The sequence below is a fragment of the Leptonychotes weddellii genome, chromosome 14, assembly GCF_054177405.1.
Source record: "Leptonychotes weddellii isolate Sample4059 chromosome 14, ASM5417740v2, whole genome shotgun sequence".
In the NCBI taxonomy this organism is placed as follows: domain Eukaryota; kingdom Metazoa; phylum Chordata; class Mammalia; order Carnivora; family Phocidae; genus Leptonychotes; species Leptonychotes weddellii.
In genome coordinates this window covers 48,117,630-48,142,059 of record NC_138382.1, presented here as the reverse complement: position 1 = coordinate 48,142,059, position 24,430 = coordinate 48,117,630, and the positions used below count along the sequence as shown (strand labels likewise).

The 24,430-nt window shown below is 41.5% G+C and overlaps 1 protein-coding gene across 3 annotated transcripts in view; it reads right to left on the bottom strand.

The window, feature by feature from the left end:
- The window catches only part of RUSC2 (RUN and SH3 domain containing 2), a 70,296-nt gene that overhangs the window by 37,845 nt on the left and 8,021 nt on the right, over nucleotides 1-24,430 (bottom strand). The window contains exon 1 of one of the 3 annotated variants that reach the window (XM_081803131.1): nucleotides 5,011-5,857. The exons of the other annotated variants lie outside the window; for them this stretch is intronic. The gene's annotated coding sequence lies outside the window, so the exon portion shown is untranslated. Of the gene's footprint in view, nucleotides 1-5,010; nucleotides 5,858-24,430 lie in introns of those variants that run through there. 3 annotated transcript variants of the gene reach the window in all.

The window sequence follows — 24,430 nt, the reverse complement described above, 5'->3', positions numbered from 1 at the left end:
AGAGAGGGAACACAAGCAGGGGGAGTGGGAGAGGGAGAAGCAGGCTTCCCGCAGAGCAGGGAGCCCGATGTGGGACTCGATCACAGGACCCCGGGATCACGACCCGAGCCGAAGGCAGACGCTTAACAACTGAGTCACCCAGGCGCCCCTAATTTTTGAACTATCAAAGATTGTTCAGAGAGTTCCTGTATGTCCTTCAACCAGTTCCCTGTTACCATTTTACATAATCCTCATTTATTAAAACAAAGAAATTAACATTGAACACACTACTATTAACTAAACTTGCAAACTATTTGGATTTTGCCAGTCTTCCCACTAAATGTCCCTTTTCTATTATTTGGTTTTTTAAAAAAACTAAATGTATATATAGCTTTCATTAAAACATATGTTAATTAAAAACAAAATAAAGCCAAAAAAAAAAAAAACCCAAAAGATATTCAGATGTATACTGGAGGCTGCAGATAAATAGCTTGGATGTTGTTTTAAGTGTACCTCAGTGAAGAAAAAGATCTGCACTTTCCACAGTCAAGACACTGAATAGTTTTGGAAACTATCTAGGCAGGTAATTTTTAGTGAAAGCAAGCAGTATTTAAGAATAGATAAGACTATGTGATCTCAGTAGACCTCTGCCCCCAGTCTTTCCCAATAATTACCCTGCCTACCTCAGGACACTCTTTGGAAATCAACAGGAAGTACTTTTGCTTGTGACCTAGTCAGATATCCTCTACATCAGCAACAACCCTATGTTAGGTAATACCTTTGTCCATGTTTTCACCGCAAACTGCACGACTGATTCCAGTAGGAAAGGTCAGAAGTGGTCAAGTCATAACAAATCAAATAAACTAATGACATACTATACAGTAGTCCCCCTTTATCTGCAGGGCATATGTTCTAAGACCCCTAGTGAATGCCTGAAACCATGGATAGCACCGAACCCTATATATACCATGCTTTTTTCCTATCATACATACCTATGGTAGTCTAATTTATAAATTAGGCATAGCAAGAGATTAACAATAACATAATAGAATTTTAATAATATACTATAATAAAAGTTATGTGAATATGGTCTCTCTCGGTACGTCTTATTGTACTGCACTTACCCTTCTTGTATTGATGTAAGATGGTAAAATGCCTCTGTGATAAGATGGAATGAGATGAAAGACATAGGCACTGTGATGGGAGCACTAAGCTACTGACCTTTTGATAATTGTCAGGAGGAGGATCATCTGTTTCCAGAAGGACCATGGTTGAATGTGCATGGGTTAACTGAAACTGTGGAAAGTAAAACTATGGATGACTACTGTATACTTCTCCCTGATCTAGAAGCATCCCGAGGCCATTAATTAATATCACCTCAGGAGTTAGTCAGTCAAGCAAGCAAGCAATAATCAAACCACAAGCATCCTTCTGTGTATAAAGCACTGTGCTGGATGTTCATGGGTTAAGAGCCCGACTTGAGGGGCTCATAATTTTGTTAAAATCATTGCCAACATACCTCTGCAGAGGGCTAAGGCAGCAAGAAAGACATTTCAGGATGTGGGACAAGGGTTAGAGCAGTGGTTTCAAGCTTTTTTGGCCCTCATACATAAAACAGAGCTACTCTGGTTAAAGCAGGGAGGCCTAGAGCCTACACACTCCAAATCTCTCTCTCCACCGTGGGGGTCCCCAAAGGCCCTTCCAGGGGACCCTAGGGCTTAGAGGGAGAAATCCTAAAAACCTCTAGGCAAAGGCAAAGGCAAGACTGACCAACATGCTTTGTTGGGTCAGGAAAATGGAATGTGAAACAAATGATTAACTGATAGAAATCATCTCTTCTTTCTTCATGGCTCCAAATCAAATAGGCCTGGAGAATAATGTGGAGTAGCTGCATTTGTAGCAGACTTACTTCTGAGTACAGAAATGAACTTCTAGGGGCGACCGGGTGGCTTAGTCATTAAGCATCTGCCTTCGGCTCAGGTCATGATCCGCGGGTCCTGGGATCGAGCCCCGCCTCGGGCTCCTTGCTCTGCAGGAAGCCTGCTTCTCCCTCTTCCACCCCCCCCTGCTTGTGTTCTCTCTCTCACTGTGTCTCTGTCTGTCAAATAAATAAAATCTTTAATTAAAAAAAAAAAAAAGAAATGAACTTCTACATTAATTCAGGAAAATCAGTTTTGTATAACTACCCTCTATGCCTGCCACGGTTCTACGTCTTCATAGGCCATGAGATTTGATGGAGACTCTGAATCTCCTGCAAGATAAGTACTTCTCTTTGAAATATGTGAGACATGCTGAAAGAATTCAGAGATTTAAGAATTGGTGGTGATAGTAATTCCTGTGGGTGCTGCACTGAGTTACAAGGAAAGAATAAACAGGCTGTTGGAGGCCTGAGAGCACCAGGCTATGGCATCAGCAGTCTGATTCCACAAATGAAATAGCCGCCGAGGCCCAGAGCTCCTCTGTCTTTCCCCCAGGTTACATGTAGCTGCTCCTAGCTGAGGAGGCCACTGTTCTGAAGTGGTATTATGTTATTCTGGACTCCAAACGAGGCCAGCCAGCATGCTGGGAGTGTGCTGGAAGAGGCCTATAGGGTTGTCCCAGACACACCCAGCTGCTTCCTTATCAGGACTCCCTAATATAGAATCCTCTTTCGAAGCACAGGGCTTGTTTTGCTTTCAGCTTCTCAAATTATGTTACAGAAATGTTCAGCTCCAAGTCCACTCCCTAAAGTCGAATACAAACACTATAGAAGAGGCCTGGCTCTGAAGTAGAATGGGCTCTTTCCTAGGACCACCTGGATCTATGGGTAGATCTTCTTTTCCCCAAGTCTATTTCCTCCCTTATGGACTGGAAATATGCAGGCACCTTTAATGTAATCAAAATCACTGGTAGAACATCCAGAGCCCCAGGGCGTTTGTAGGCCCCAAGCCTTTTACCTCTCAGGTTCAGCTGTGTCTGAAGCTCCCAAGGCCCCAATTCAATGAATGGAGACTGCAGCACTGGAAATTACAGACAGGAAAAGAATAAACTAGAAGCCACTGACCCTTACTGAGCTGTAAAGGGTTGCTTTCCTTTATTCCATCAAAATCTGATAATAATAAACCTAGCTTTGTCCCAGGGTCTCTCTTTGCTCAAAAGAGGTTATACCTAGAAAAAAAAAAATTCTTCCCTTCTACTCATCTAGCCAGCAAGTGTATACCTTTCTCCAGTAGGTCAACTATTTGATTCCTTCCTTAGCTCAACTCATAGCACCTGTTTAGAGGCAGACGGCCGAATCACATGACCTCTTAAGGTCCCTTTCAGATCTAATTACAAACTAAGCCAAATTAAAACTTCAGGCCCAAGGAAAGGTTCCTTTGCAGGGTGCTAATTAACGTCCTTCCGCCCACTCTCTTGCCTTTCAACAAAAATCACAGACACACACACACACCTATACCTCCAGGCGCCTGGTTTTTCACTGCTACAGTTCGAAGTCTCTAGAGATTGAGAATTTGCTATAAATCCTATCTGTTCCTTTTGAGGAGGTAGGTTAGGGAGAGAGAAGACTACAGAGAATTAGGAAAGATTTAGTTCGTACCTTGACAGACCGAGTTCTTCAACAGAGGGAATGAGGATGAAGATGGAGAGATTAAGCCTTCCAGTGCTGGGTGTAGGTGAGCCGTAAGCTCCTGGTGGAGCAAACCCCCAAATCCAGGCACAGCGTGCCAGAGATGGGTAGTCAGAGGCCCAGCTCGGGGTGCTCTGCTAGGACGACAGCTCTCAAGTGTGTATTTGCAGGAGCAAGTTAGCTGGGACAAAAAAGGCCTAATGTGGTCAACCCCTTGTTTTTTTTCGGCCGTTCCTTTTGGCTCCTGGGCTCCAGGAAGCAAGGCCAGAGTGCTCTCTGCTTCCCCTCCCCCAAGGCAGTGGACTGAGGCACGCAGGCTGGTAAGCTGCTGTTCTATCAGTCTTTCAAAAGCTGTAAATAAAAGGCCACAAGTGCACGGTGACTATGAGAAGAATCTAGATTGAATTACACAAGCCAGTTGTGGAGACAGGGTGGGGGAGATAAGAGAAAGAAGAAAAAGAAGTCTAGCTGCCCTTCAAGGAACGACTATCATCCAAGCACACTCCTCCCTCGGCATGACTGCCAGAAGCCATCAAAGCCTTGCTCCCTTGGGGAACTAGGTTCCACTCTGGCCTTTTTCTTAGCTAAGGGGTCCTAGTCCCTGAGAATTCTCTGTCAGTCAAAGCCTTTTCCCAGAGGTGACTTATCTTCTGAGAGACTTTAGAAAATAGTCTCTGCGTCCAGCTCACCATGCTTGGTGAGATCACTGGGACTGCCCCACTAGCAGGTGGCAGCAAAGACCACTTCTGTCCATCAGATACTAAATTTGCTTTAGTTACAAGACTAAAAGGAGAGTAGTTGATGTATACTTAGATTTTAAAAGCAGGTGGCTAGGGTCTGGCCTGAGTCCTGAGTATTCAGGAACCTAGGTTCTCTAATGATTCAGAGCACGGATTTTGGTGTTGACAGGTCTGGATTCAAGTGTGACACCCTAGTTGCTAGCTATGGACTTTAGGAAGTTATTCAACTTCACCAAACTTCAGCTTCCTCATTTGTAAAACTGTCATGTCTTCCTTCAAAGGCTTGAGGTAGAATTAAATAAGTATATATTTTTAAAGATTTTATTTATTTATTTGACACAGAGAGAGCGACAGCAAGATATTGCATGTAAAGTGCCTCACACAAGATAAACGCTCAGTCACGGTCACTATTATTATTATATTTTTGGCAGATGACCATTGGAATCCTTTCCTCTCTTCTTTCCTAATTTCCCAGAAAACCTAAAGGCTCCAGGTCCAGGGAACTGGTAGGTAAAACCTCTTAAAAAGATCCAAAAGAAATGGAAAGAGTCATGTTTCTTTTTCCCTCTCCTGTACTAGGACCGAATCAGTCAGCTGGTGCCGATTATACTCTGGACTGGCAGGCTGGCCCTGGGAGCCTAAGACTCTCCTAAACCAAGGATACTAATCCATCTCTAGTATTACCTGTTGTGGGGCATGCTCCCAGACTGATGGTGCTTCTCCAGGGGCCCCAGTTCAGATCCCAGTAGATGTAGGAAAGAAACAGGCTGATCCCAAGCTGGCAGGATAGGTCTGTCCAGGCTGTTGTCTGCCCATCACAGCTGCCTATGAGGCCTATGGGTTAATAATAGCAACTCTGATGCCAGTGGATTAAGACAGCACTGTAGGAGGTGTTTATTTTTACACTCTGGCGTCAGTATCAAGTTCTACTGGTTACTGCCCAAATCTAGGACAGCTTCCTGATGTAAGATTGGCCTCAGGCTTCTCTAGGATGCTAAGCTGGATTCTGAGGGAAGTGAGCCTTGTTGAAAACAGTTCAGAATTCAGAGACAGGGAAGGGAAAAGGAAACAAACAGAGCTTTCACATGTCCAGCTGTCTGGTCCCAAATCTCTGGGACCAGGAGGACTTCAACTGAGAACTGTTCTTTATAGCGTTCTCCAGAGCTAGGTGGGCCCCATACAAGAGACCTAGTACCCTGTTTTGGAAGGGTGTACACATATACACACAATACAAACTAGCTGCACTGAAACGATCTGAGTAAAATCAAGAAAAGACTGGGACTCAACTAACCAGAAGCTCAGCCTTATCAGTCACAAGTCCCAGATAGTGCTAACATTATAAGAAAAAGATATCTGAAACAAAGAATGCTTAGGCTGGTCCTTAATTGAGTTGCTTAGAGTTTTTAGCAGGTAGATCAAATCCCTTGAAAATTTATTTGTCCAGAGCTCTTCCTAGACGGCACAACAGGATAGAAACACCAAGAAACCAGCCCTCATCTTTCTGGCTTGGAGTCAGGGCCCAGAACATCTTTCCATCTTTATCTCTCAAGGCCTACATTTGGAGTCCCAGGGACCTTGCACTTTGACTACAGTGTCTGGAACTCTGGCTATCCCGCTCGTCTCCTTGAAAGGCAGCTTCTAACAGATTTCATCTTGCCCTATTAGGCAGACAGGGATGCGAGAAGGTTGACAGCTGGACAGCTGATGTAAATAACCTACTAAGGGGCCATGTGCACAGCAGACTGCTGTGGAATGATAAAAATGTACCACACATCAGGTAGGAATGCTGAAGTGCAAAGAAAGCAGCCAGGCAGCTAAGTGCACAGTAACAGTGACTCCGTCATCTTCTTGCCTGTGGCTGGCTGCTAATCATCATCAGTGACACAACATATCATTATCTTCAGGAGCCAAGGTGCTGGCAAGAAGGTAGGCTGGTGAGCCACTCATTCAATACATTTTTTTCTGTCATTCAAGCCTTATCTACCTGGTCATCAGAACAACAATGCAGCCTCAGAAACAACCAGATTTGATCACTAGAGATATGGGGTTTGATCTCAATCCATCTAGAAGCTACCCATGCCTAGGATAGTGGCAGGATACCCAAGGGACAGGAACACTGCTTTCATTCTTGGCTCTGACTTGCTGGGTCATCTGGGGGCAGGGCACCTGTCCTCTCAAAGGTAAATGAGCTAACTGTATCCATCTTCTGGTATTGTAGCAAGGAAAAATATTCAAAAAATTAAAATAATAAGTAGCAACAAATGTAAATTTTTGGACCAAAGTATTTTTTTTTTAAGATTTTATTTATTTATTTGACAGACAGTGAGAGAGCACAAGCAGTGGGAGCAGCAGAGGGAGAGGGAGAAGCAGGCTCCCTGCCGAGCAAGGAGCCCAATGTGGGGTTCGATCCTAGGACCCTGGGATCATGACCTGAGCCGAAGGCAGGTGCCTAACCGACTGAGCCACCCAGGTGCCCCAAGGACCAAAGTATTTTAGAAATATAAGTGTCATTCATGCATATAGGGGAGTCCTGGCCTTTCAGGTTTTCCTTCTTCTAGGTCATGGCAGCCATGTTGGGAAGTGCAGTTCCTTTCCTCAGGCCTTCTGGTTTGAGGAACAGTTGAAATAGGAATCTGCTTACCTAGACATAAGGTATTAATTTCCACTAATGTGTAATAGAGAAAGTAAAAACATGCAAGCAGAAACACCTCCACTCACCCACTTGCTCCATCTACAAATCTAATTCTCCCCAAGGCCTAAGCCCAGGCCACTGATCTAAGGCTTGTATCCTATTGATACAGCATTTAGCAGCAGGGCTTACCAACTGGACTTAGCCTAAAGGCCTGAGAAAGCAACATGAATGAAAGGATGTATTCCACTGCTCAGTTAGAACAATGGCAACACTGTGTTCTACACCCAACACAAGCCTTCACTCTTTCTAGCCCAGCAATCCCTCACTATGGGGTTAGTTTGCCAGGTCTCCAGAGCTCATGGAGAGGAGAAACAAATCTATTCTTCATTGATGCTGACACCTCTTTTTCTGCAAGTGTCTACACTGGGGATTCAAAACAGATGTTCTGATATCCTGCAGCCTCTGGTGAGACCCACCCTCCTTGTAGCAAACTCTATCTGTAAATACGTAAAGGGCCAAATAGAAAATATTTAGGCTTCATGGGCCACGTGTGTGTGTGTGTGTGTGTTTTACAACTCTTTAAATATGTAAAAACCATTTTCAGTTTGTGGGCCATTATAAAATCACCCTGGCATGGGCCATAATTTGCTGACTCTAGACCTTAAAGGCCCCTCTATTCAAGGTCTGGAACTCAGAATTCTGACTCTGCTGGGCCGCCTGGAGACCCTCTTTCCTCCTCCTACGGGGCTGATGCGTATATTTCGGAGGCAACTCCCCTCTAAGGAGCCACTGAGGAATGTGAAGGAAGAATTCTAAGGTTATTTGTATTGGAGCTAACAGACAGGCTAATTCCCCTCATATAAAGCACTTAAAAAACATCTGCGGAATTTAGCATATTGCATTATCATTCTGGAGTGCAGACTGAGCCATAAACAGTCTTATCTTTCTATTTCTGCTTAATAATACTATACCATGCCTCTGCAAGGCTTTTTGTTTGTTTGTTTGGGTTTTTTTCCCCCTGCTCCCAGGTTCCAAACCCACACTTGAATTGGCTCAGGTCCCAAGTCCCTCTCCTCCCCATCCCTTCCACTTCTATATGTGGTATGGTTGTGGATAGCAAGGAAACTATCAACAGTCAGAAGGGTTTGGACATGGTAAATAGGGATGAGAGGTGTGGGGTGGGGGGAGGGATGAGCTCATTTTGAGCAAAGACTTAGGGCTGACTGTGAATCTAGGCTCTATCACAGTTACAGGTTTTATAAAACTGGATCAAGGGTGCTCGGGTGGCTCAGTCGGTTAAGCATCAGCGTTCAGCTCAGGTCGAGATCCCGGGGTCCTGGGATCGAGTCCTGCATCGGGCTCCCTGCTCAGTGGGGAGCCTGCTTCTCCCTCTGCCTGCCTCTCTCTCTGTGTCTCTCATGAATAAATAAATAAAATCTTAAAAAAAAAAAAAGAAAGAAAGAAAACTGGATCAAACTGCTACAGAAGCAACCTAAGAACAGTGTGCACAGGGTCAGGAATATTGGAGTTATACCTCCTCACATACCATGGATTAGGAAGAAGTAAATGACTTACAGCTAAAGGCTAATACTTATATCTAATCTTCACAATGAGCTTGCAAAGTAGCTATGATTTTTTTTTTCCTAAAGATTTTATTTACTTATTTGAGAGACAGAGAGCGAGCAAGAGAGAGAGCATGAGCAGGGAGGAGAGGGAGAAGCAGGCTCTCTGTTAGCAGGGAGCCTGACGTGGGGCTCGATCCCAGGACCCAGAGATCATGACCTGAGCCAAAGGCAGACGCTTAACTGACCGAGCCACCCAGGCGCCCCAACAAAGTGGCTATTATTATCCATATTCTGCAGTTGAGGAAACCGAGACTCTTGCAGAGACAACTTTATCCAAGATCACAGAGCTAGAAAGTAGGGGAGTTGGGCTTGGAATTCTTGTCAGACTCACTCCAAAGCCCTTGCTTTTTCCATTGTAATACACTACTAATATACTTGGTGGAGAAGAACAATAAGCAAATGTCTTCATTTGGGTCCTGTTTAGATTTTGTTCTAAAGAGCAGCAATCTGCTGGTCTGTTCTTTTCTTTTTCTTAAAATATTTATTTATTTAAGTTATCTTAAAATCTTATACCCAAAGTGGGACTTAAACTTACAACGCCGAGACCAAGAGTCTCATGCTCCTCTGAATGAGGCAGCCAGGGATCCTGGCCGGTTCTTTTCTATAGTAGAGTCCTTTCTACATGTGGGGCTTAAACTTACAACCCCGAGACCAAGAGTCTCATGCTCCTCTGAATGAGGCAGCCAGGGATCCTGGCTGGTTCTTTTTCTATAGTCTGAATATTAATGAATGACAAGGTGCTTAAAATCACAAGCATGACAATTTTGTGTGATAGTGATTCAGGTCAAATCAATACAGCTATATTCACATTTAAGCTGGGGCCTTATCTGAGCTAACACTTGTTTATTCTTTGACAAGAATAAACAGGATTTTACTGTGTTAAATCTTTGCCTAGTTGCCAAATAAATCTCTTTTCAGTAGTGGTATATGTATATCTTTGTGTCATAATCAATGTTACTTTGTAATCAATTTGGCAGAATTGAATTGTAGTTCCCATCTTCCTAGGCCCCAGATTGTTAATTGCCAATCAAACATCTATTCTCTCTTTCTCTTTCAAATTAACAGAAGCCTGATATTCAGCTGGGTATAACGTTTTCCAACTAAAATTCTACTTCCCTTGGAGGCAGGAGTGACCATTTGACTAAGTTATGGTACAAGTGTGAGAATTCTGGGTAATCTCTTTATGATCAACAGCGTGCCTCCTTCTTCCTCCCTTCCTGCATCCTGATGCTAGGTAATGGCTAGAACTACAGCAGCCATCTTGAACCACAAAGATGGCCCAGGTGCATCAGAGCAAAAAACCAGAAGGGGCCCGAGCCTCTCATTTAGACTATGTAGCTGCCACACCAGCCCAGGACTGTCTACCTCTGCATTTTTGTTGTTGCTGTTGAAAAATAAACTCTGGTATTATTTAAGTCCTTAGGTTTGGGTTTCTGTTACTCCTGTCTATTTCCACTTTATACATCCTACCACATCCTAATAACCACCAAGTCTTAATTCAATCCACCCAAGACCAAGCCATAACTATCACTTATTTGAACTCCTACATCAACCTCTAACCTGAGCTCCCTTCCTAGCACCATCCTTTGAAAAAGAAGACTATTTATATCACCCTTTTGCTTAAAACCCTTCGAAGATTTTCCATAAAATCCAAATTCTGTACTCTGCCCTTTATCACTTAACCTCTCTGGTCTCAGCTTTTGCCATTCCTACCCTGCCCTGTAGTTACACCTTTACCTCTTTACTGATTGGAATATGGCCCCTCCATTTGTCTGGCCAACTCTTAATCATCCTTCAGGTTTTCAGCTGAAACTTCACAAGTTTAATGGCTCTTCCTAGACCACATTACATGCCCGGATTATATGCTCCTGAAGCACCTTGAACTTCTCTGTACTGTGTTTTCTAATTATTTAGTTTGTAACACTAGACAGGCAAGCTCCATGTGACAGAAACCTTGTCTATCATTATTTATTATTATATCCCCAGAAACTAGGACAGAATCTGGCATACATAAATCTTTTTGAATGAATGAATGAAATTTCAAGAGGGCAGCTAAGCAACATGTATCAGAATTTGAAATAAGTATTCTCTTTAGTCTACTTCTAGGAAATAAATTTAAAAGAAATAACATGAGGGGCGCCTGGGTGGCTCAGTCGTTAAGCGTCTGCCTGCAGCTCAGGTCATGATCTCAGGGTCCTCGAATCAAAGCCCCACGTCGGACTCCCTGCTCAGCGAAGAGCCTGCTTCTCCCTCTCCCGCTCCCCCTGCTTGTGTTCCCTCTGTCGCTGTGTCTCTCTCTGTCAAATAAATAAATAAAGTCTTTAAAAATAAATAAATAAAATAAAAGAAATAACATGAGGGGTGTGGGAGGGATGGGGTGGCTGGGTGATGGACATTGGGGAGGTTATGTGCTATGGTGAGCACTGTGAATTGTGTAGGACTGATGAATCACAGACCTGAACCCCTGAAATAAATAATACATTATATGTTAATTAAAAAATATAAATAAAAAAATAAAATATGCCCTCACTGGAAAAAAAGAAATAACATGATAAAAGTACATGAAGATATATACATAAGGATGTTTGATGAAGCACCATTTATAGAAGCAAAAATTTAAAAAAATATCCTAAATGCTCTTTCATTAGTTTATCAAATTATGAGGTAGCCCATAATGAAACAGTCTACAAAACATTAAAAAATATTTTTTTAGAATAGTTGTTGAGATGAAACTATGTCCATAATATAGTTTTTTCTCAGGATTTAAAATTTTTTTTAACTTAAATTCAATTTAATTAACATATAGTGTATTATTAGTTTCAGAGGTAGAGTTCAGTGATTCATCAGTCTTATATAACACCCAGTGCTTATTACATTAGGTGTCCTCCTTAATGCCCATCACCCAGTTACGCCATCACCCCACCCACTTTCCCTCCTGCAACCCTCAGTTTGTTTCCTATAGTTAAGAGTCTCTTATGGTTTGTCTCCCTCTCTGATTTCATCTTATTTTATTTTTCCTTCCCTTCCCCTATGTTCCATGATATAGTTTTTCATTAATTATATCATGATATAGTTTTTTAATAAAGTAATTTATAAGGTACCATTCATGGTGTGATCCCATTTTTATTTAAAAAACCCATACACACATTTGGTTCTTTATCTGTATTTTGAGTTTTCTAGCAGTAAATGGACTGATGATTCTTTTAGGCCAATTAGGATCCTTATGGGCTGGAAGCTCTGGGCCTTCTGGACCATTATCATCACAGGAGACATGAGGGACCACCCATTTACAGCCCCAAAGAGGACAGACACCTCTATCAACAAGTGCTTACCAAATGCCTAACACCTATTTCAGGGACGAAGCAAAAACTACAGGCATGTTCTAGGGCAAATTATCATTCACTGGGAAAGCTATTCATTATTTTGAAAGATTTAAGTTATATTCAAAGTTCTAAAATGCCTTACATTAGCTTGAGAAAATTATGGAAAAAAAAACAACTAATTAAGGTGAGAATATTCTTAAAACTTGTGCCTGCCCCTTTCATGAATAATTTGGTAAAATAACTGGTCACATCTGAAGAGGGGAAATTTTCTTGTATTTTTCTTTATCTTGAATTACTTAGGACATTAGTTCACAGGTAGACATAAACTTGATGGTTACCTTTATAAGAGTTAAGAACACAAGAGTTACATGAAGTACAAAGAACTATAAAGCAAAGAAGTGTATTATAAATAGTATATACATTTCCTCTTTCCTCCTTGGTTGCATGTTAAGGATAGAGACTGTCTTGCTCATCTCAGTAGTCATTTAACCTAGTACAGAGCCTGGCATGTGGCTTAAATGTTCACTGAATTGAACTAAGGAGGAACTGAATCTTCACCAACCTGGAAAACTTTTTATTCTAGAGCAGAATGTGGTTCATTACAGTGGTAGACATATTTACACACTAGCTCTAGTTCTTGTTGGGGTGTGGGGTGCTGAGAGGATCAAGAGAGTAGTGGCTGGCTTCCGGAATGTGCAGGGCAAGTATGCCTAGGTATAATTCCTCTCCGGGAGCTCCCGTCACGCCCAGCGCCGCAGTCCCTCTACTGCCAGTGGGAGCTGAAGCAAGGAACCAGAACAGCATGTTCCAGCCAGAATGACAGACCACACCCCCTCCTCTTTCTTCTTCTCTCCCCACTTAACCTCACCAGTCTTCAACTCTGTTCTATGAGCTGCCTCCAGTGGGGCTGCGGAGCATCTAGGAAAGAATGCAGGATGTGTCTCATAGTCCAACACTAGCTGAGGAACAGTTTGTTTTTTCCTAAAAATGGGCAGTCTATAAAGTTACGTAAGACCCAGCTCTCTTTGCTGGGAGCTTTTCCAACTCCAGCTGGAGAGATTCCTCAAGCTATTTAGAGTTTCAGGAAAAGGGTTTGGAATTTCCTGATTGGCCAATCTATACTGGAGACATCTCTGGGCAAAGATGGGGAGGTTCCAGCAAGGAAAGCAGTAACTGAACTCCCACTGCCCCTCCGTTGTGGACCCACTGAGCTCTCCTGGAAACAGCCTGATCCATTTATAGTGAAAATCTCAGAACAAGGACAAGCCCCAGAGCCCAAATAGAATCAAGTTTTTGGGGCTCACTCAAAAGAGGCTGGGTCTGGGAAATCTAACAGCCTGACCTAGAAGCATACCAACAGGGCTTCGGAAGGGCTTCCTTCCCTACTTTAGGCAGACGTATGGAGGAATTTGCTATTGGCTTGAAGAACCTCAGATGCCAAAGTCTTGCACAAAGACTTGGATGAATCAGTTAATAAACATTGACTGAATACCTATGAAGTGCCAGATACTGTATTATGTGAACAGAACAGACCTGGTACCTTCCTTCATAGAGCTTATAGTTCACCTAGGGAGACTAAACAAATAATTGAATAACTATGACCATATAAACTATGAAGTAGGCCTTTGGAATATGCTACATTCAAAGGAAAGATAGCTAATCCATAAAAGCCACTTCTGTCCAGGGAGGCCAATTAACATATTTGTAAATCAGGGATCAGTTTACACTGAATTGGGAACTGAAATGATCTGTATTTGAACTGAAAATTCTTGTCCTTGGAGGAGTCACTAGAATCTATCAATAACCTGCTCCCAGTTGAGCTCTATTTCTATTGACATTCATTTTGCTGGAGTTCAGTGCCCTGTTTACTTCACACACTTTTATTTAAGCATAGGAACTCCCTTCAGCTAACAAACTACTGTCCATTACAGTGAAGAAATAGAACCCTGATTTCCAGCTACAGGCCATTCACTTTTATTTCTTTCTGGTCAACAGAGAGAGTTATTAAAAGGCCAGTATGTAATTCTGTTCTTGAGGACGAATTCTATAGGGTGGGGCAAGTTATTTGATCATCCTCAGCCTGAGTTTCATCACCTGTAAAATGGGGATAATAATACCTCTCTTACAGGGTGGTGGTGGGAGTTAGAAGATACAGAAAACATCTAGTACAATGACTGGTATTTAGTGAGGGCTTGGTAAATGGCAACTATAATAAATATTAATCAGGAATCTCTCTTTTTTTTTTTAAATTTTATTTATTTATTTATTTGACAGAGAGAGACACAGCAAGAGAGGGAACACAAGCAGGGGGACTGGTAGAGGGAGAAGCAGGCTTCCCACCGAGCAGGGAGCCTGATGTGGGGCTCGATCCCAGGACCCTGGGATCATGACCTGAGCCGAAAGCAGACGCTTAATGACTGAGCCACCCAGGCGCCCCATCTCTTCTTTTCCTGAACCCAATATCTCCTATTGCCTTTTCGAGACTGTTCTACTGTTCAATTTACTAATTTACAACAGGGAATCTTGCCACCATCCTACCCATGTTTTTCTTTTCAATTGGTATACCATCCCAAATTCTTTAACCTTTCTTCATGGGTCTGTTCTTTATCCCCTAATTTGTAAAGTGGCTCTGTCCCAGGAAACATCCCAAAGGAATACAAAGAAACAAGGTTAGAGTGAGTTTGCAACTTATCTGTGAATCAAGAATTTCCTAACCAGTGAACACAGTGAATTCAGGCCCTTGACTACCTGAATTGCTGTGTCAGCAGAACACGGTGAAAGCGAGTCCTTCGCATAAACTCATGAGCTGACAAGAGTCTCCTTAAAAGGGGTGCCTGGGTGGCTCAGCCTTCGGCTCAGGTCATGATTCCAGGGTCCTGGGATCGAGCCCCACATCCAGCTCCCTGCTCAGCGGGAAGCCTGCTTCTCCATCTCCCACTCTCCCTGCTTATGTTCCCTCTCTCGCTGTCTCTCTGTTAAAAAATAAATAAAATCTTAAAAGGTCTCCTTAAAAGATCTAATTATTTCTAGACACGTACACCATGTAACCCTCAAGTTCTATAGCTTCTGTGTTAGAAAAGTCTTTCTAGTCTATCCTCTCTTCTAATTCCTACAATTATTACTCTAATTCTAGGCCCTCCTTCAACACCATTTTCAAGGGCTATATTCAATCTTTGGGCAAAGATTCCTATGGGCAGGAATTGAGACTATTGCTAGGAATACAATGGTGAACAAGAGATATTATTCCAACGCTCACTGAGCTTACAAGCTACTGAAGGAAGACAGACAATCACACAAATAAAAATATAATTACAAAGTGTGATAAATGTCATGAAAAGAAGTACAGGGTATTAAGAGGATTTGATTAAGACTAATTAAGGCACTGGTTAGAGGACAGGGAAGGCCTCTCTGGTAAAATGTTTAAGTTGATCCTTGAAAGGTGAGTTGAAAGGAAGTTAAACAGGTAAAGAGTAGGGGAAAAACATTCTAGGCAGAGGGAATGACATGTGTGAAAGGCACCAAGGAAGAAAATAGATGGTATTTTAGAAAAACTGAAAGGAAGTCACTGTGGCTGAAAGTGTCCATCATATTTGACAACCTGGAGTTCATTGGTGATCTTGACATAAATCATTTCAGGGGAGTGGTAGGAAATGAAGTTAGAAGAGGGTTCAAAAGTGAATGGAGGGGTACCTGGGTGGTTCAGTCGGTTAAGCGTCTGACTCCTGATTTTGGCTCAGGTCATGATCTCAGGGTTGTGAGATTGAGCCCCGCATTGGGCTCCATGCTGGGCAAGGAGCCTGCTTGAGATTCTCTCTCTCCCTCTCCCTCTGCCCCCCCACCCTGTGTGCGCACGCTCTCTTAAAAAAAAAAAATGAAGGGGCGCCTGGGTGGCTCAGTCGGTTAAGCGACTGCCTTCGGCTCAGGTCATGATCCTGGAGTCCCTGGATCGAGTCCCGCATCGGGCTCCCTGCTCGGCAGGGAGTCTGCTTCTCCCTCTGACCCTCCTCCCTCTCATGCTCTCTGTCTCTCATTCTCTCTGTCTCAAATAAATAAATAAAATCTTAAAAAAAAAAAAAAAATGAAAACAGCACAGATGGCCAATGAAGGTTGGCTGTTGAAGAGAGTAGAGAAGTAGAGAGTAGAGAAATGGGACAGTACCAAGAGGATGATGTGTGGTCAAAGAACTTTTAAAAAATTAATATTTATTTTATCAAATTGATAAATGCACATGCTTACAAAGTTAAATAGTATCATCACATTTATAATGAAAAATAGCAATCCTCAGCTCCACCCTTCCCACCTCTGTGTCATTCTCGAGACCACTACTTTCAAAACTTTTAGCTATCTCAGCTGGCACTTATGTCTATGTTTATAAAAAATACGCTTATTTAGTTAGTTTTTTTTTTTTTTAAGATTTTATTTATTTATTTGACAGAGAAAGAGACAGTGAGAGAGGGAACACAAGCAGGGGGAGTGGGAGAGGGAGAAGCGGGCTTCCCGCGGAGCAGGGAGCCTGATTCAGGGCTCGATCCCAGGACCCTGGGACCATGACCTGAGCCGAAGGCAGACGCTTAACGACTGAGCCACGCAGGCGCCCCGCTAGTTTCTTGGTTTTAAACATTCTCTTTTTACTTCCTCATATAAAAGATAAAAACTCAGCAATTTCACACCCACCTTCCTCACAATTTCTGGGTAAATTAATATCAAGTGTTTACTGTGACTTGGTAGTATGTGGACCCTCACTATTACCATATAATTAATAATACTTGCGTCTCTTGGTTTAGTTTGCTATACAACTGCCCCTAATTCTTCCCAAATTGTCTTGCAGAATAGTAAAAATCCCTCAATATAATTTTCCAAATGGTCAAATACAGTTTGTTTGTTTGTTTTCCCTGGACAATCCTCTTGGAACTTTCTGTTTTCCTGATGCATTCTTTTTTTTTTTTTTTTAAAGATTTTATTTATTTATTTGAGAGAGAGAATGAGATAGAGAGAGAGAGCATGAGACAGGGGAGGGTCAGAGGGAGAAGCAGACTGCCGAGCAGGGAGCCCGATGCGGGACTCGATCCTGGGACTCCAGGATCATGACCTGAGCCGAAGGCAGTCGCTTAACCAACTGAGCCACCCAGGCGCCCCTCCTGATGCATTCTGAACGGACTCCTTTCTGCACTTATGACACCACTGTCATGCTAGGCTTCCCTTTACCGTCATCCTAGGAATTTCCTTTGCCTCTCTCTTATGTTAGTTGCCCTCGGTTCTAGATCTCTTTTCTCTTTTTTGTTTTCTCTCTCATTTTGCTGGAGCATATCCTTTAGTAGCATCCTAAAAAATGATACACAGAAGGAACATTTTTGAAATGAATGTCTGAAAATATATAGTTTAAACTTTCACAAAAAAAAACAAAAAACTTTCACAGATGATAATTTGGTTGTGCATAAAATCCTAGGCTAAAAATCAGTTCTTCTGGGGCACCTGGATGGCTCAGTCAGTTAAGTGTCTGACTCTTGATCTCAGTCAGCTCAGGTCTTGATCTCGGGGTCGTGAGTTCAAGCTCCATGTTGGGCTCCACACTGGGCACGGAGCCTACTTAAAAAAAAAAAAAAGAAAAGAAATCAATTCTTCTCAGAAATTTGAAAGCACTGCTCCATTGCTTGCTAATTAGATTCCATTACTGTTCAGCCCAATGCCATTCCGATTCCTGATATTTATATATAACTTTTTTTTTCTTTTTTAAAGAAGAGCTTTGGAATTTCTCCATATCTCCAGTGTTCCAAATTTTGATGATGAGGTACCCTTGGGTATGTTATTTCTATTTATTGTACTGGGCACACAGTGGGCCCTTTTAATTTGGAGACTCAGTGTTCTTTAGTTCTGGGAAATGTCTTCCTTCCTTCCTCCCTCCCTCCCTCCTTCCCCCCTTCTTTCCTTCCTTCCCTTTCCTCCTTTCCTTTCCTTTTTTTCCCCCCTAATTTCCTCCCCACTGATGTTGAAGATTTAGAAAGGAGAAGGGTTAAATGATAAGCAACATCCTGAGAAGCAGTAGTAGCTCCAGAATTTCTATATAGGTTGAACTTGGGATCAGCAAACAGATCAGAAGGGGTGGGTAGGAGTGGGGTGGCATTAGGGAATTGTCTTGAAGTTCCATTTGTATAGCAATCACACTGTTTTTACTCAGGATACAGATTTATTTGGGGTAGCTTAAAAAGTGTACCATTTAGGTATGATACTCTGTGCTGAATGGACATAAAAAATAATCTCAAAACAGCTTAAACAATAGAGGAAATTTATTAGTCATACCTATCAAGAAGACCAGAGGTAGAGTTATTGTGGGGATAGTTAATTCAGAGCCTCAGCATGTCATTCAGATATTCTATTAGGTGACAGGATGGCTATCACCATCTCAACCATTACATCCAGCTATGTTAACATTCAGAGGCCAGTGGGGAGGAAGGTGGATAAACTCTCCTAAATAAACTCTGGTTTCAGTGGGAAAACAGTTATTGGGCAGCCGACCAATTGCAAATATTTCAGGGTACTACAATGGCTGTAAAAATAACATAGGAGGATATGCAATCCAGTGAACCAGGGAGGAATTAGTCTTTGTTGAGAGCTGGGATATTTCCCCCATTCCAACTAGTGAAGAGAGAATCGTGGCAGACATTGTTGCAGATTGGTAGTAGAAAGTGAGAGGGTTCATGTTCTAAGGCTTCTTTTTTCTTTCTGAAGTGCATGAGTCAAAGTCATCAACAGAGTGCATGGAGGGAAAAAAGGAGGGTCAGGAGCTGCAGAAGGTAGTGAAAGTAAAAAATATTTGTTATAAAGAGTGGAGGAACAACTTTGTTAGAAAAATAAAGTAAGATTGCTGGCCAACATAAGTTTGGTGATGATGAATTTAAGGTGATACTAAATCTGCTGGGCTGTACAATTTTCTCCAGCACTGCGTAGCTGTTTCGTTACAGACAGAGGGAAGGTGAGGGGTTATGTTCTTTCAGGGTTAGGGTTTTACTAGATGAATATATTTTTAAGAGAATGATTATAATGTGAATGAAGCTAAAGGGCTACCATTGAGGGTACAACAAGTGAATGGAATACACTAAGCCATAGTGTAAATGGACAAATGCTTAGGAAATAATGTTATTTAAAAGAAAGTAGAATACAAAATAATTTTAATGCTATAATTACATTCCTACAAACTTTATATATGCATGTAAACAGAAAGGATAGGCAGATGGGATTACAGGTGATTTATATTTATTTTATTATTATTGTTTTATTTTTAAATTGTTTTTAAATATTTATGTTATTTTTTTTTTAATTCCTACTTACGCTTCACCTCATGCCAACTTGATTTATAGATCTTCTTCTTTTTGTAAGGTCTTTATCTAGTCTACCAGTATTAACTGACCATTCTATCTTCTTTAAAACTTGTTTTATAGGGACTCAGTCGTTGGGTGTCTGCTTTTGGCTCAGGTCATGATCCCAGGGTCCTGGGATTGAGTCCCGCATCAGGCTCCCTGCTCCATGGGAAGCCTGCTTCTCCCTCTCCCACTACCCACTTGTGTTCCCTCTCTCGCTGTGTCTCTCTGTCAAATAAGTAAATAAAATTTTTTAAAAAAATAAATAAAATAAAACTTGTTTTATAGGGCTAAAACCAAACTCATCCTGGAGCCAGGCTAGAATTTCTGTAGATGCCAATAAATTCATGGATCTTTGGTGAAAGCAAAAAACCCTTAGGAATGTAGATTTGCTGAACTAGGCTTTAAGTCAGTTCAGTTACCATAATTCATTCATTACACACATATTTATTGAGCTTATTCTATTTTTCAGACATTATGTTAGGCACATGAATATATAACAGAAATCAGCCTAGGGAACAGGAAGACCTTTGGCTCAAGCCTGACATTCACACAGGACCTCAACCTTAGCCTTTTATCCTTATATACAAATGAATTTTTATATGTAAATTAGATATGTAAAATAGCTTTACTGACATATAATTAACATACCATAAAACTCACCTTTTAAAAATGTACAATTCAGTGGTTTTTAGTATATTCATACGGTGCAACCATTACCACAATCTAATTTTGGGATATTTTCATCACCTCTAAAAGAAAGCTTATAGCCATTGATCTTCCATCCTACAATCTTACTGAACTCATTTATTAGTTATAATGGGTTTTTTTGTGGATTCTTTAGGACTTTCTATATACAAGATCATGACATTTGCCAACAGAAATAGTTCTACTTTTTCCTTTGTAATCTGGATACCTTTTATTTCTTTTTCTTGACTAATTGCTCTGGCTAAAACTTCCAGTACAATGTTGAAGTGGCAAGAACAGATATCCTTCTCCTGTTCCTGATCTCATAAGGAAAGCTTTTAGTTGTCTTTTTCCATTAAGGACAATGTTAGCTGTGGGGTTTTTTGTAGATGCCCTTTATCAGCTTGAGGAAGTTCTCTTCTATTCCTAGTTTGTTGAGTGTTTTTATCATGGACTTGTCAAATGGTTTTTCTGCATCTATTGAAATGATCATGTGATTCTTATCCTACACAGTTTGTTTATGTAAAAATTTAAAATATGCCAAAATTATTATAATCCTCCTTTGGATTTCAGTCATTTTTTAAAAAAAATTTTTAAGTAGGCTCCATGCCCAGCATGGAGCCCAACATGGGGCTTGAAATCATGACCCTGAGATCAAGATCTGATCTGAGACCAAGAGTCGGACACTTAACTGAGCCACCCAGGTGCCCCAATCATTTTTAATATATAAAGAACTTCAAAACCTAGGGGCGCCTGGCTAGCTCACTTGGTAGAGCATGCGACTCTTGATCTCAGGGTTGTGAGTTTGAGCCCCATGTTGGGTGTACAGACTACTTAAAAATTTTTTTAAAAAAAATCAAAAACTGGATGAGAACAAGATCTCTTAAGATTTCTGAGAGATCCTGGATTCAGAGACTATTCCTGCACTCATAAAGTTTACAGTTAGGTGTTAACTGTTATAATGAAGCCCCAGACAAGGCCAATGGAAGCACAGTGGAAATCATACCTAAGTTTGTAAGGGGTGGTTAGGAGAGGTTTCAGAAAGGATGTCATATGAGTAGATTCTTAAAGGAGGAATAGAAATATTTGTATGGGCCAGGGGAAGGACTTCAGTCAGAACAAATAGAGAGTTCCTCTTATTATTCAGCTCTGAGAAAGAAGGAAATCTTGACATTTGTGACAGCATGGATGGACCTTGAGGGCACTATGCTTAGTGAAGTAAGTCAGACAGAGAAAGACAAATACCATATGATCTCATTTACATGCAAAATCTAAACAAAACAAAAAAAACCAAGCTCTTAGATACAGAGAACAGACTGGTGGTTGTCAGAGGGAGGGTAGGGCTGGGGGATGGGAGAAATGAGCGAAGGGAGTCAAAAGGTACAAATTTCCGGTTATAAAAGAAGTCATGGGGATGTAATGTACAGCATGGCGACTATAATTAATACTATATTGCATACTCAAAAGTTGCTAAGACAGTAAATCTTAAAAGTTCTCATCACAAGAAAACATTTTTTTTTTTTTTTAAGATTTTATTTATTTATTTGACAGAGAGAGACACAGCGAGAGAGGGAATACAAGCAGGGGGAATGGGAGAGGGAGAAGCAGGCTTCCCGCGGAGCAGGGAGCCCAATGTGGGGCTCGATCCCAGGACCCCGGGATCATGACCTGAGCTGAAGGCAGACGCTTAACGACTGAGCCACCCAGGTGCCCAAGAAAAACATTTTTGTAACTATGTATGGTGATGGTTGTTACCTAGACTTATTGTGGTGGCCATTTGCAATTTATACAAATATTGAATCATTATGTTGTATACCTGAAACTAATATAAATGTTGTATGTCAATTATATCTCAATTAAAAAAATGTGGCTTTCAAGAACTGTTCAGTGGTATACTTTCATTTTATACTTGTCTTTATTTTTTAGATTCTCCACAGTGAGCATATTCCCATCTATAATAAGAAAAAAAATACAAAATATTTTTCAGAAAATATTTTTAAACAAAAATAGACAAGATTTTGCTTTAAGTTTCAAAGGGAAAATACCATAGTACCTTTCATCTTTCTCCATAAAAAGACATTTAAGTTTAAATATTTTCTAGGTTATGGGACGCCTGGGTGGCTCAGTTGGTTAAGCGGCTGCCTTCGGCCTGGGTCATGATCCCAGGATCCTGGGATCGAGTCCCACATCGGGCTCCTTGCTCAGCAGGGAGCCTGCCTCTCTCTCTCTCCCTCTGCTTGTGCTCTCTCTGTCAAATAAATAAAATCTTAAAAAAAAATAAATAAATAAATAAATACTTTCTAGGTTAAAGTGTGGGCAGCTAATAGCATTTCCTTAGAACGATTCTCCACAAACCCTTAATCTTGAATGAGTGAGAGATTTATAATCCTAATCTCTAAAGGAAGAAAATCCAATGTGGAAATGATATGCCCCAAATAACAGCCTTAGACAGTGGCACTATTTCCTTCAATTCTTGGGTCCTGTACATGGGGCTCTCCCCCTGCACCTCCTACCCTCTAACAAAAGTTTTTACATTGATCAACTCTGAGAACCACTGATTAAAAGGCTGAGATTAGAGTGTGGATCTAGTAGTAATTCTACTCAAAGTGTGGTCGATGGACCAGTAGAATCAGCTTCATCTGGGAATTTATTAGAAAGGTAAATACTGGGATGCCTGGGTGGCTCAGTCAGTTAAATGGCTGCCTTCTCCTTGCTCAGCAGGGAGTCTGCTTCTCCCTTTCCCACTCCCCCTGCTTGTGCTCTCTTTCTGACAAATAAAGTCTTAAAAAAAAAAGAGAGAGAGAGAGAGAAAAGAAGAAAGAAAGGTAAAGGGGCGCCTGGGTGGCTCAGTCGTTAAGCGTCTGCCTTCGGCTCAGGTCATGATCCCGGGGTCCTGGGATCGAGCCCCGCATCGGGCTCCCTGCTCAGCGGGAAGCCTGCTTCTCCTTCTCCCACTCCCCCTGCTTGTGTTCCCTCTCACGCTGTGTCTCTCTCTGTCAAATAAATAAATAAAATCTTTAAAAAAAAAAAAAGAAAGAAAGGTAAATACTTGTGCTCCAAGTTAGACGTACTGAATCAGAATTTCAGGGGTGATCTAGGTGATTTTTATGCACCCTCAAGTTTGAAAAGCACATGTCTAGAAGAAATTGGGCAAAGAGGCTAAGGGTACTCAAAAGGAAGGGGGTGCAGAGCTCCCCAATGTTCAATGTATACATTTTTAAAGCATATACATTATTATAAAATAGTCTAAAGACAAAAGTTTTTATATACTATAAACAAGAAAGTATGGCTAGAAAAATTTTTCTTGGCTCTGGGCTAAAAAGGTCAACAAATTAGCAAAGGTCTTAGATGAAAGGGTAAAAGGTATCTATAATTCATTCCTAGTTCCATGAAGTTTGTTAAACTAAGGCTATCAGGTTTTTTGTTGTTTTTTTTTAAGATTTTACTTATTTATTTGCCAGAGAGAGAGGGAGAGCAAGAGTGAGAGAGAGCACACACAAGCAGGGGGAGCGGAAGGCAGAGGGAGAAGCAGACTCCCTGCTGAGCAAGGAGCCCCATGCGGGACAAGATCCCCCTGAACCGAAGGCAGAACTTAACCAACTGAGCCACCCAAGTGTCCCAAGGCTTTCAGTTTTACATAGGAATTTGGGAACGATATGTATGCAGAACACATTTTGGTTATGTTTCTTTCAAACCATGATTGGCTACTGGTGGGTGGTCAATTGAAGATGATGGGATCTCCAATTCAACGATTTATTTGAACCTTTTTCTACTTTGGAATCATGACTCAGCAGGAGAAACATCTTTACCAGTGGCTTTCAAACTGCTTTAGAGAGCTCCCTCAGGGGACTGTGAGAAAGGGAGAAGGGGATGGAGAGGAAAGGAGGGAGAGATGACCAGGTTAGACTCTATTTCCCCAACTCCTTGCCTTCAACCAAAACAGCTCAGATTTTATCTTTCTGTGTCCACTTTCTTGTGGAATGTACTTGAACAAAGAACTCCCCTCTAAAAAAGTTTGAGATTCTCTATTACAGATCTTCCCAACCAACACAAAGCCACAGCTGTCTTTTGTTCTCATGAGATCAATGACCCTTGTTAACTATCTCTTACTACCACTTGGTTGTTAGAAAGGACTCACAAATGCATAATGAGGCAGGTGGTTCTGCTTCCAGGCCTCCCTTCTCCAATCACTATCATTAGGGATGAATAAACTAATGATGTAGGTTGTTGTGTTGATGTCAAGCAAAGCACATTACATAAATCAGCCTATAAACTAAAATAAACACTACATTATCTAAGAAGTTAACTATAGCTTTAAGTATAAAGAAAAGACAATAATATTTTATTTTTAAAATATTTTATTTATTTGACAGAGAGAGAGAGACAGCAAGAGAGGGAACACAAGGGTGCCTGGGTGGCTCAGTTGGTTAAGCGACCGCCTTCGGCTCAGGTCATGATCCTGGAGTCCCGGGATCGAGTCCC